Genomic DNA, 8,624 nt, shown 5'->3' with positions numbered 1-8,624 from the left:
TCTCTTCTCTCACTCTTGATCAGGTACATAGACAGCCTCACTCCTAGCAAGAATGTTTCCTCTCTCGGGTGGGAAAGAAGAGTGGGGAACAGGCTGACTCCAGAAGATTCCCTTTGAAAGGTAGAAAGGTTGTGGTCATGCCCACAGTAATAATTTTTGGCCCATCATGTAACAGAAGCCGGAGCACGGAGTCCCCTCCACCTCAGAACGGCCTCACCCTGTCACAGGCATGGGGAGCACCTCCCACCTCCCCAGTATTCTCTCACTCATTGTCAGATTCAATTACAGTGACAGCATTCAGTGCCAACCACACGCCAGGCAGGCACATACATTTTCTATTGTCCTTATGGCAATCATGCAGGTAGCTGTTATTAAGATCATGTTACAGGAAACTGAGGCTCAGGTATGGCAAATGATCTGCCAAAGTCACACAGCTAACAAGTCTCATTCTCAGTTCATACCACCCTCCTGAACTGCTGCCAGCTCCAGACTGGTCATGTTCCGAGGAAGTTTTCACAAGTCAATAAACAGGTGATTGTGGTCAAGTAACCAAGTCACTAGCAAAGCGCACTTCCCTGCCTCCCCTCTCCTCGCAGAACATCAGCCTACAGAGCCCACATCTACTCAGCTGAGCCTTCTTGGCAACCAAAATGAATACACACATGGCAAACTATTAAAGTAACCACAGCTATGTGGAGAGAGGGCATCCGGCCTTGTGGCAGCTTTGGACTGATCTCAGGGGCAACCCCTCCTCCCTGGGAGTCGCATCTCAGACTCCTGTCTGTTGCCACCTCTTGGAAAATAAACAGGGAGCTGAAGCTGGGAGCTGCTCCCTGCTGCGGTTCATTTGGGGAGTCCGACCCACTTCTTCACCAAGGCACAGTCTCGAAGTATCTGCTTTGCCCTCAGCTGGATGGGGCTCAGGCTGTGGGGGTTTCAGTGTCTTCATCCAGATGTGCAAAGACAGCAGCCACCTGGCATCGTTTCTCTTTTTTCTTTTCTTTTCTTTTTTTGAGACGGAGTCTCGTCCTGTCACCCAGAGTGCAGTGGTGCCATCTCAGCTCACTGCAACCTCCACCTCCCAGTTTCCATCAATTCTCCTGCCTCAACCTCCCAAGTAGCTGGGATTACAGGCACCCGCCATCACACCCTGTTAATTTTTGTATTTTTAGTAGAGACAGGGTCTCGCCATTTTGGCCAGGCTGGTCTCAAACTCCTGACCGCAAGTGATCTGCCTGCCTCCACCTCCGAAAGTGGGGAATTACAGGCATCAGCCACCACGCCCAGCCTGGCACCATTTCTCTTAAAACTCCAATGATCTATGGCAAAACTCACATGGGCGGTAATAGAGCCAGGCAGGGAAAGGAGACATAAAACGACAAACACAAGGCAAACTCAACAGAACACACAGAAAGAAGAAAACCTCCAAAAAAACCTCTGCATTCTCCACAAAGAATTTGTCCTAGTTTGTTTGGTTGTTTGATTTTTTTAACCAAATTTTTTTGCTTCAAGGAAACATTTTTACAATTAAAAAGCATGATTCACTAAAAATACCATCTGAAATTTCTAAATAAATCATGGCATAATAATGTTCACGATAAAAAGACTAGGGTAAAAAAAATCAAAGGTAAATGAGGCTCATTCTGAATTGCTGTTTTAATTTTATTAAGTAATTAAATTTTCTTCAGTTTATACTTTTCTATTTTCTGAAACTTTTCCAGTGAAGAATCGTTATATCTATAATCAGACAAAAATTAAGTGTTATTATTTGTTTTTAGCCCTGACAGGGCATCTCCTCACTCATCTGTTTTTGGAGGAGGGGAGGGAAAAAAAACAACTACTTTTGGGCGGGTTAGTGGCTCACTCCTGTAATCACAGTGCTTTGGGAGGCGGAGGCAGTTGGATCACAAGGTCCAAAGTTCAAGACCAGCCTGGCCAAGATGGTGAAACCCCATCTCTACTAAAAGAATACAAAAATTAGCCAGGCATGGTGGTATGCACCTGTAGTCCCAGCTACTTAGGAGGCTGAGGTAGGAGAATCGCTTGAACACGGGAGGCGGAGGTTGCAGTGAGCCAAGATCACACCACTGCACTCCAGCCTGAGTGACAAAGTGAGGCTCTGTCTCAAAAAGCAAAATAAAACAAAAAATACATAATTTTGAAGGTCTTCCCTCATGCCATTTCCAGTGGTACCTCGACTGGAACCTATGAGAAAAAAAGTTCCTTCATAATGATGTCAGCTTTGCTTTAAAAAAAAAAAAAAAAGTCTCTAAAACTCATGAAAAACACAGTTGATGTGAATCATATGTCTGAGTGGCGGAGTTCCCACTAAGCTGTGTGAACACACAGATGTGCAGGACAGAAATTCCTCCCCGCACAGCGACTATTCCTCTGTGGAGCTGTTGAAGGTAAACAGCCAGCCCCATCAATGTTCCTGCTGGCTGTGAGGTCCCCATGCCCCCACCTCCTTACCCTTCAGCGATCCAGTACTTTCTCTAACTCTCCCTCTGATCAAAAAGCAACGGGGGTCGCTGGCGCAGTGCAGTGGCTCACGCCTGTAATCCTAGCACTTTGGGAGGCCAAGGTGGGCGATTGCCTGAGCTAAGGAGTGTGAGACCAGCCTGGGCAAGACGGTGGAACTCCATCTCTACTAAAATACAAAAAATTAGCCGGGCATTGGGCGGGCATCTGTGGTTCCAGCTACTCGGGAGGCTGAGGCAGAATTGCTTGAATCTCAGAGGCAGAGGTTGCAGTGAACCAAGATCACGCCACTGCACTCCAGCCTGGGTGACAGAGCGAGACTTCGTCTCCAAAAAAAAAAAGGCAATGGGGGCCAGGCGCGGTGGCTTATACTTGTAATCCCAGCACTTTGGGAGTCCAGCACAGGCAGATAACTTAAGGTCAAGAGATCGAGACCAGCCTGGCCAACATGGCGAAACCCCGTCCCTACTGAAAAATAGAAAAATTAACCAGGATGGTGGCACATATCTGTAATCCCACCTTACTCGGGAGGCAGAGACAGGAAAATTGCTTGAACCCAAGAGGTGGGGTTCGCAATGAGCCAAGATTGTGCCACTGCACTCCAGCCTAGGTGACAGAGCCAGACTTTATCTCATAAAAAAGAAAAAAAAAAAAAAAAACAATGGGATCTGACAATAATCATTCACATTTGTTGACTGATAGACTGTACTTTAACAGATGATCTTAACCAGTTATTAGCATTTAAAAACTCTCATCTTCCAGTTGTAGAAAAAAGAAACTTCTGCTGAAGGAATTTCATGCATCAGCCAGCAGGTGTGGCAATGTTTCTGCCAAAGGGAGGGGTGGTGGGGTCCTGAAAGAATTGTAAATCTGGTGTAGACATACTCGGACCTGGGTGGGGGTGTCAGAAGGAAGGCTGCTGGGCTTCTCCCCAGGTGAGCCCCTATTCCTCTGGGAGGGAAAATGGGCTGGGCTGTTTCCAGCTGCTGCAGCTACTCAGGGAGAAAGAAGCATCTTTTGTCCTCCAGTATCTAGAGCCCCCCCTTCCAAGGCGGTCCACTGGGTATCTCCCCTCACCACCTCTCCTTTGTTCCCCTTCTTTCACACTCGCACCGTGCCTCAGAGCTTCCAGGAGCTTCTCTGTGTTTTCTGGCCCCGTGCTTCTTTAGCTGGCATCCGGTGAGAGTTCCACACTGCAGCCTCCCTTGTCTACCAACCTGGAAACCAATTTATGCTTCATGTGGCATGTTGGCCTCGCATTTCCGACCACAAAATCCGTGCTTAAATTGCACCTCTTCTTGAATGGAGATTTTAGGCTAGGGTCCCTTCCTAGCCCTAAGTGGACCCCCCTCGCTTCTTCCCCCTTTTCAGACTGGCAAATCCCTGGGTGGGTTGTATCTTAAGCAAACTCATGGAAGCTTAACTGACGCATGAATGGATGTGACCTCATTGTACCAGGTAGTAGCTATTGCTTTAACGCTCACTCTGGTCATGTTTCATCTTTACACAGTATATCATTTAAACATTAGATGAAACGCCATGTCCGTTGAGATTTAAATAGAATTGAATCAAGACCTTGTCCTCCATTTTTGCAGCGCTCTAGTTCTCACCCCAATATCCCCAGGGACTCATTTTCTCAGAGTCCTCTGCTACTGTGATATCTATAGACCTATTGATTTCACATGAATCTCACCATTATGCCAGATCTCTTTCCTTCATTTCTCCTGACAAGGAACTTAGCCACGTTCATGAATTTTTAAAAAGTATTCTATATCCCCATGGCTTTATTCCCACATCACCTCACTGGGGCATTCTCTGACCATGCCTTTTAAGAGGGGCATGATCTCTGCTCACTGCAACCTCTGCCTCCCAGGTTTAGCGATTCTTCTGCCTCAGCCTACCGAGTAGCTGGGATCACAGGCATGTGTGACCACACTCGGCTAATTTTTGTAGTTTTTGTAGAGATGGGGTTTCACCATGTTGGCCAGGCTGGTCTCAAACTCCTGACCTCAAGTGATCCACCCACCTTGGCCTCCCAATGTGCTAGGATCACAGGCGTAAGCCACCACGCCTGGCTGAAAAGAGATTTAAAAATAAAGCAAAAAATAAAACAAATAAAATAAAATTGCAACCAGCTCCTCTTCCTCTGGAATTCCCAGTTCTCCTCCTACTCTGTTTTTTCCATATCACTGTCTTCTTCCGGCACAGTATGTATAACTTATTTATTATATTTGTTGACTATCTTCCCCCACTAGACTATAAACTCCACATGGGCAGGCCTTTTTGTTGGCTTAATTCACTGCCAAATCCCCAGCACTTAAGACAGTGCCTGACAGAAGAAGATGCTCAATAAATATGAGTTGAGTGAATATACTTACTTTCAGAGAGCTTTATAGCATGGCACATTTTGCTAGAAATGTCAGTGATGGGCCGTCCACATCCTTTTTACTCTTGTATGTCCTGCACCAGCAGAACACCTGGCAGCATCACCTGGCAGCTTGTCAGCAAGGCAGGATCCCAGGCCTCGCCCCAGACCTTCCAATCAGCATCTGCGTTTCAACAAGACTCACAGAGATTCACATGCACATTCATGTTTAAGAAGCACTGGTCAGCTGGGTGCAGTGGCTCACACCTGAAATCGCAGAACTTTGGGAGGCTGAGGCGGGCAGATCACGAGGTCAAAAGATCAAGACCATTCTGGCCAACATGGTAAAACCCTGTCACTACTGAAAATACAGAAATTACCCAGGCATGGTCGCATGCATCTATAGTCCCAGCTACTGGGGAAGCTGAAACAGGAGAATTGCTTGAACTCGGGAGGCAGAGGTTGCAGTGAGCTGAGATTGCGCCACTGCACTCCAGCCTGGCAACAGTGTGAGGCTCCGTCTCAAAAATAAATAAATAAAAAGCACCAGTCTAGGCCATGCACAGTGGCTTACGCCTGAAATCTTAGCATTTTGGGAGGCTGAAGTGGGAGGATCGCTTGAGGAATTCAAGACCAGCTTGGGCAACACAGTGAGACCTCCCCGTCTCTATTTCAAAAATAAAAATAATACAAAGGAAAAAATAAAGAAGAACATTGGTCTATATGACAACAATGCAAACAACTTAAACTTGGATCTTAGATATTCCTGTTTTTTTGGGTTTTTTGAGACGGAGTTTCGCTCTTGTTGCCCAGGGTAGAGTGCAATGGTGCAATCTCGGCTCACCACAACCTCTGCCTCCCAGGTTCAAGCAATTCTCCTGCCTCAACCTCCCAAGCAGCTGGGATTACAGGAATGCGCCACCTCGCCCAGCTAATCTTGTATTTTTTTGTAGAGACAGGTTTTCTCCATGTTGGTTAGGCTGATCTCTAACTCCCAACCTCAGATGATCTGCCTGCCTCAGCTTCCCAAAGTGCTGGCATTACAGGCGTGAGCCACCGCACCTGGCCAGACATTCCTGTTCTTAAAAGGTTTTTTTCTTATGTGGAAGAAATTGGTAACAATGAGTATCTCCAGGGAGTGGATTTGGATGCCTGGGGGATGGCAATGGGAGGAAAAAACTGTTTCCTAGATATCACTTTGTACCTTTTGCAGGCAATTATTAGCTATTTAAATGTGATTACATCGTAGCCTGGTGCGTTGGCTCACACCTGTAATCTCAGCACTTTGGGAGGCTGAGACAGGTGGAAACTCGTTTCTACTAAAAATACAAAAATTAGCTGGGCGTGGTGATGCATGCCTGTAATCCAAGCTTCTCAAGAGGGTGAGGAAGGAGAATCGCTTGAATCTGGGAGGCAGAGGTTGCAGTAAGTGGAGATTGCACCGCTGCACTCCAGCCTGGGCGACAGAGGGAGACTTTGTCTCAAAAAGAAAAGCAAAGTTTACATTGACTGCTTATAAGATAAATAATACATAGTAAAAAGCTTCTGGCTACTTTTCAGCTGGACAGTTCTTCCCGGCCTCTTTTCTGGGAGCCTCTCATCTTGCTGCTTCCTACCTCCCACCCAATTCCCCTGCAGACCAGCAAAAAGAATACGTCTCTATCGCTCCCTGCATAGAAGGCAGAAAAGGCCACAGAAGGTTTGGGTTTTAAAGAACAAATTCTTGTGTTTTTTTTTTCCTTTCTTTGTTTTCTTCTTAAAAGACAAGTTATTTCCTTTTTCTATATTAGTGTTGGGGAGAATGGCCCTGGCTTCCCTCCCTCTTCCCTACCTTCCCTCAGAGTTGGGGCTGGCCAGGGACCCAGGCCACCATGTTAAAAGCTGCCAGGCCACCAGGAAGACAGGTAGCATCAGCCAGCCTTGCATGCGATCACCAAGGTGTTCTTGGCAGGAGTGTGGAAGGTCACAGCCATGGCCACCTGCTCCAGTCTCACGGGCATCTTTGCCAGGCAGGCTCATGAGGCCCGCCAGCTGCTGGGCTGGAAGCACATGTTCTAGACGGAGCTGTCTTCTTCCCAGGACCTCAACAACAGCCTTTCTGCCCCCGCATACAGAAGTACCCAGTGCGATGCCTGTCAGGCAGCTCCCTTCCACTGGCATTGGCTGCCTCTATCTGTGCCCCTGCTTGTCCCATTGCACAAAGGAGAGGTTGAGGAGTCTCTGTCCAGTAGGCCTGGCACCTCAGTGGAGCTTGGCGAACTCCAAAAGAGGCTGAGCCCCAGCCTCCCTGTGAGAGGAAGGAAGAGCCACAGGGAGGCTGGGGCTCAGCTAATAAGCCCGCCCAGCCAAGGCAGGTAGATGAGAAAAAACTGTGAATGACTCCTCCCGAGGAACAGCTGGGGCCCTGGCCAATCTCTGCTGCTCAAATGAGGCGAGGACAACCTCCAGGGCTGCTCAACACCCGTCAGCTGAGAAGCATGGACTCCCCTGGGGGCTCCAGCCAATTTCCAGAAAATTTGCCAGATTTTCTAAGCTTAGGAAATATTTTTTTTCAAACTTTCTACTTTTGTGCCTCCCTGTCCATTTTCAGTGCAAAAGGTCAGATTTCCCTTAAATATAGTCCATCGCTTTCCCTGTTTGTGAAGAAAGAAGTGCGCTCCCGCTCCTGAGCTATCGTACACATACCCCATGCTGGGACGCCACAGCCGCCTCGCCTCGCAGCTGAGGATCGAGGCAGGTGCTGCAGAAGGCACTGTAGGGGCAGAACCTGGTGTGGGAGTAGAGTGGGGCCAAAGTGGGCCAATGAAGTTTTCACTAAAACGTAGAATAATACTCAGTGATTTTTTTTTTTTTTTTTTTGAGGAGGCTTGCTCTGTCCCCAAGGCTGGAGTACAATGGCACAATCTCAGCTCACAGCAACCCTCTGCCTCCCGGGTTCAAACGATTCTCCTGGCTCAGCCTCCTGAGTAGCTGGGATTACAGGAGCATGCCACCAAGCCCGGGGAATTTTTGTATTTTTAGTAGAGATGGGGTTTCACTATGTTGGCCAGGCTGGTGTCAAACTCCTGACCTCAGGTGGCCCACCCGCCTCAGCCCCCAAAGTACAAGGATTACAGGCGTGAGCCACCACACCTGACCATCAGTGATTGTTTTTTAAGAGTGATTGGCTATCCAGCAGTTGGAATAACAGGTGGCTTTTTCTTTCCTTCTCACACATTTGTATATTACCACAATTGTTAGCAATGATTTACTTTTATGATGAGCAAAAATAATTCCGGCAGCTCTCTTTGCACATGAAAACGCATCAAAGCCAAACAATGTTGTAAGCTCCATTCTCAAGAGCAGCACCAGCGTTCCAGGATCTCTAGTAAGTCCTCCCCTTTCGTCATTCTAACAGCGTCTTGCCAGCATTCCATAATACCCTCTGTGTAGGCATTCCGTACACACGGGCTTCTCCCTTCACACGTCATCTCTGACTACCTGATATCCGACAAGTGAAACTGTCTCTTTCAGCATGCCCAGTGAAATTCTTCTTTGCCTCACTTTTATCACATGAGGAGACCTCTCCTTTCTGCCACTTTTGTTGTGTCAGAAGTGTTGCCAGAAAAAGGGGTCCCCATCCGGACCACAAGAGAGAGCTCTTGCATCTTGCACACAAAGGAATTCAAGGCAAGTCGCAGAGTGCAGTGAGAAGAGATGTTTATTGAAAGCTACTCAGTTTCAGCGCAGAGCATCTTCAGAAAGCAAGAGAAGGAACGCCTCTTCTAAAGTTTTTTTT

Source organism: Cebus imitator, unplaced genomic scaffold (assembly GCF_001604975.1).
Source record: "Cebus imitator isolate Cc_AM_T3 unplaced genomic scaffold, Cebus_imitator-1.0 Scaffold111, whole genome shotgun sequence".
In the NCBI taxonomy this organism is placed as follows: Eukaryota; Metazoa; Chordata; class Mammalia; order Primates; family Cebidae; genus Cebus; species Cebus imitator.
This window is presented reverse-complemented; position numbering follows the sequence as displayed.